Source organism: Hemitrygon akajei, chromosome 2 (assembly GCF_048418815.1).
Source record: "Hemitrygon akajei chromosome 2, sHemAka1.3, whole genome shotgun sequence".
Lineage (NCBI taxonomy): Eukaryota > Metazoa > Chordata > Chondrichthyes > Myliobatiformes > Dasyatidae > Hemitrygon > Hemitrygon akajei.
Genome location: NC_133125.1, coordinates 74,605,014 through 74,610,081, shown reverse-complemented (window position 1 = coordinate 74,610,081; position 5,068 = coordinate 74,605,014). Strand labels below are relative to the sequence as shown.

Genomic DNA, 5,068 nt, shown 5'->3' with positions numbered 1-5,068 from the left:
TCTGGCTCTGCTGCATCTGATTTTATGAGGGTTTTCATTCCAGGACATCCAAGATATCCTTTTTTCATCAATAAAGGAGTTTCTTGTCCACTGCGATCAATACAGGACTCACCTGTATCTCCTCCATTTCTTGCACGTCTGCCCTCACCCTATCTCCCCTCACCCTATCTCCCCTCCACCACATAATAATGATAGGGTTACCTTGTCTGCATCTACCATCCACTGAGGCTCTGCATCCAACATATTCTCTGCAATTTCCACTATCTCCACCATGATCTCACCACCAGGCACATCTTCCTCTCCACGTCCGTCTCCGTTTATCACAGGGATCACTCTCGCTGTGACTCTTTTGACTACCAAACACCCTGCAACCAATCTAAGTGTTACATCTATCCCTACACTTCCTCCTTAATCACTGTCCCTCCCAGTGTAGCTTCCTCTACATCGGTGAGGCCCAACTCAGTTTGGGGATCACTAATTAAAGCCCCTTCACTCTTTCTGCTGCAATGACCAGTATATCTTGGTGGCCAGTGATTTTAATACCGCTCCCCATTCCCATACTCACATGGCTTTCTCTAATGTGAAGCTGAGGCTAGACACAGATTAGGGGATTAACACCTCATATTCCATGTTGGTAGAACTAGAGAAGGAGTACACAGGTTGGAGAACCTTGACCTTCTTTGATTCCCCTGTTCACTGGTGGGAAGCCACCAAGGAGAACATCAAGAAGTTCTTCATCCACAAGGGTATCCAGAAAGCAAAGCAGGAGCAGAGGGAGCTGCGTAAACTGAAGCAACTCCTCCTTCAGCAGTCGAAGGGGGTGGATGTCAGGGAGGAACTACGGGAGGTGAAGGGCTGGCAAACCCAGCTCTTGCTGCTTTTTCCAAAAGGTGCACAGGGGGAGCTCTGTGATCAACAACCTTATGGAAGAGGACGGCTCAGTCGCGTCCTCGCAGACAGACATACTGAAGATCTGCAGTTTCTTCTATTCCGGTCTGTACGGTGAGAAGGCCACAGACACCACAGCCTCCTGCAACTTCCTGTTGTCTATCACACAGGTCTTAGACGACGGCAAGCGGGAGAGTCTGGAGCAGCCACTGTCCCTGGATGAGCTGACAGGCTCCGTCCATTCCTTGGGGTCGAATAGGACTCCCGGAAGCGACAGCTTACCAGTTGAGTTGTGTTCAGCTCTGTGGAACTAGATGGGCCCTGACCTGTTGGAAGTGTACAACGCTATGCTTCTGGCCGGCAACATGTCAGAATCCATGAGGAAGGGTATCATCGCCCTCATCTACAAGCAGAAGCGGAAGAGGGAGGACATTAGGAACTGGAGGCCCATTTCACTCCTGAATGTGGACTACAAGATCCTGTCCAAGGCTATCGCCAACAGGGTCAAGTCTGTTCTGGAACAGGTGATCCACCCGGACCAAACCTGTGCTGTACTGGGCAGGAAGATCTCGGACAACCTCGCGCTGCTGAGGGACACCATCACCTACGTGCAGGACAGGGGGTTGGACACCTGCCTGGTCATCTTAGACCAGGAGAAAGCCTTTGACAAGATAGCGCACACGTACATGGCGGACATACTCTCCAAAATGGGATTTAGGGAGGGAATCCAGAATTGGATCAGACTGCTCTACACAGACATCTGTAGTGCAGTCTAGGTCAACGGGTGGGAAACAGACAGCTTCCCCATCATGTCTGGAGTCAGGCAGGGGTGTTCCCTCTCCCCTGTCTTGTTCATGTGCTGCATTGAGCCCTTTGCCGAGGCCATCAGGAGGGATGAGGGCATAAGAGGGGTGACGCTCCCAGGCAGTGGATGGACCCAAGTTGAAAACTCCCTGTACATGGACGACGTCACCATCTTCTGCTCTGATCCGAGGTCGGTTCGCAGACTTAGACATCTGCGAATGGTTCGAGCTGGCGTCGGGGGCCAGGGTCAACCGCACGATGAGCGTAACCATGCTCTTCGGCAACTAGCCCGACCGATCCAGTGTCCCCTTCACCAACAGGTCTGATCACGTGTTGGGGATCTGGTTCGGAGGGGCCGAGGCGTGCAACAAGAACTGGCAGGAGTGGACTGCCAAGGTGAAACAGAAACTGGGACTGTGGGGAGGGCGCTCCCTATCGATAGCGGGCAAGAACCTGGTCATCAGGTGTGAGGTGCTCTCAGGGCTGCTGTACTTGGCACAGATGTGGCCCATCCCCCGCTCCTTCAGCTCAGAAATCACCCGAGCCATCTTCAGATTCGTCTGGGGATCCAAGATGGAGCGGGTCAGACGGGCCACCATGCACAAGTCCCTGTACAATGGGGGCAAAAACATTCCCAATGTCGCACTCTCCCTGATGGCCAGCTTCGTGTGTGGCTGCATCAGGTTGTGTGTGTATTCCAGGTATGTGGGCACCAAGTACCACTATGTGCCTAGGTTCTACCTGTCGCCCTGGCTACGAAGGATGGGTCTGGCCCTACTACCGCGCAACACCCCTGTCAGCTGGTCGTTGCCGCCATACCTGTCCTTCATAGAAAAGTTCTTCCAGGTCAACGCCTTTGACCACAGGGCCATCAGGAAGTGGTCAGCACATAAGGTCCTGCAGGCACTGCAGAAGAAGGGCGTGATGGACACAGTGGGGTGGTTCCCTGAGCAGACCGTCCAGTTCATCTGGCAAAATGCCTCATCGCCAGACCTCACAAACAGGCACCAAGACCTCGCCTGGCTGGCGGTGAGAGGGGCACTCCCAGTCAGATCCCTCCTGTACGCCCGGGACGTCGTCTCCACATCCCACTGCCCACGGGAGGACTGCACTGAGGAGGAGTCAGTGACTACGTCTTTGCACACTGTGAGTTCGCCGAGAAGGTGTGGAGGAGGATGGAAGGGACAATGTCAAGATTCATTCCCAGCAGCTGCATAACAGAGGTCATTCTGATCTACGGGCTTTTCCCGGGGACACATACAATGACCAACATTCGGTGCTGCTGGCAGATCATCAACTCGGTGAAAGACACTCTTTGGTCGGGCCGGAACTTGATGGTCTACCAGCACATGGAGATGTCCGTGGGAGAATTCTGGCGACTGGCACATTCTCGGCTGCAGGAGTACCTGCTGAGAGACGCATGGAAACTTGGTGCAGCCACTGCAAGGACCCGGTAGGGAAGGACCACAGTTTAGGGTACTTCTCCTGCGGGAGTTGAGTGGTAGGGTGGTAGGGAGTATATCCCTCAACAATGGAATGTAAATATGAAACCACAGAGTGCCACGTGGGTGGCTCGAAATGTGGAAATGTAAAGACCGTAATGGAAACATTTGTAAAAGACTGAGAGACATTGAATGGTTTATTGTACATAATTTTATTTTTGTTTAAAAATCTGTTATCAGTTTAATATCTGATACGTCCCTTATCTAGGGACCAAATATTAAATTGATATTTGGAACAGGGAGATGGAATATGGGCTTGCTCCATCCGTTACGCGTATCGACCCGGTATTGCAGTGCCTCCGGGAACAGTGCACCTCCCCTCAGGGAGATTAAACAACAAATGAAGAGTAGAATTCATTGTCCGTACGCATTAAAAGGCTTTTTTTTCCTGTTTCTTCCTCGTACAGGCCTCTTATCGCTGTTTGTTCTTAATGAAGACACTGGCTTGCGTTGGTAAAATATTGTTTATGTACAGAATAGCTTCAGCTGAACAAGGAAGAGCGTGTGTGGTGTAAGCATTTCTGCTTGCTGTGAACCAATGGTCTGTGTTGTCCCGTTGAGTATTTTAATTGTTTTATCTGACCCTCCTGCTGTTTGAATCTTCTCAGTTCTATCAAGTCAAGTCGCTTTTCGACCATAAATTGCTGGTACAGTACACAGTAAAAACGAAGCAACGTTCCTCCAGGACGATGATACTACATGAAACAACACAAAACTACACTGGAGTACAGACCTGCACAGGGCTACATAAAGTGCACAAAACAGTGCAGGGCAGTACAATAATTAATAAACAAGACATTAAGCACAGTAGAGGACAAATTACAATATAATAATAAATTATGTAGATGTCAATATAGACCCTGGGAATTGAGGAGTCTGATGACTTGGGGGAAGAAGCTGTTACAAAGTCTGGTCGTGACAGCCTGAATGCTTCGGTGCCTTTTCCATTTTCATTTCATTTTCAATCATTTTTTACTGATTTTTAAACAAAAAAAAGATACAAATCAGAGGAGAAGTTATAGTAAACACATAATGCAAAAAACGTACAAACAACAAAAGGGATATATATGGTCAAAGTCATATAAATGTAATATTAGGCTATTGTGTATAAACAAGATACCACAACTCCTATTGGCAAATCATAGAAAAAAGACTAGAAATTTTTATAATAAAAAACACTAAACTAACCTAAAACAAAAAAAAGAGATTGGGCAGTCCATTTGAGGATAAAATTAGAAAAGAAAAAAAGAAAACATCCTCCTGGTCAGTTCTGAACCTTTGTGGATAAAGAGGAACAGAAAGGGAAAAAAATACCTAAAAACAAATAAAAAAGAGAAAAAAATCATATGAAAATATTGAATAAAATGTCATCAGGTTTGCTCAAAATTAAAAGATGTGTCAAACGTCCGGCTTCTAATTTTCTCCAAACTTAAACAGGACATATTGGAGGAGAGCCATTGAAAAACAGTGGGTGGATTAGAATCTTTCCAGTATGACAAGATAGCTCTCCTAGCCAGTAAAGTTGAAAAGGCTATCCCATGTTGAGCGGAACCAGGAACACTTCCTGTTTCCTCTAGAATAATCCCAAAGATTGCCATATATGAATTGTAAATCCACACCTATGACTTTTGATAACGTTCTAAAAACATCTCTCCAAAAATTGTTTAACTTTGCACAGGATCAAAACATATGAGTTAGAGTAGCCACCTCAGCGTTGCATCTGGCACAGTTGGGGCTTATATTAGAAACACTATGTGCTAGTTTATCTTTTGACATATGCGCCCTGTGTACTATCTTAAACTGAATTCTGATTCAGATTCAGATTCAATTTATTGTCATCTAGAAACCACAAATGCAATGCAGTTAAAAAATGA

The 5,068-nt window shown here is 47.3% G+C and overlaps 1 pseudogene; it reads left to right on the top strand.

Annotated features, from left to right (window-relative positions):
• Positions 1-3,340: 3,340 nt before the first annotated feature.
• Positions 3,341-3,513, top strand: LOC140722343 (U2 spliceosomal RNA; annotated as a pseudogene).
• Positions 3,514-5,068: the final 1,555 nt, after the last annotated feature.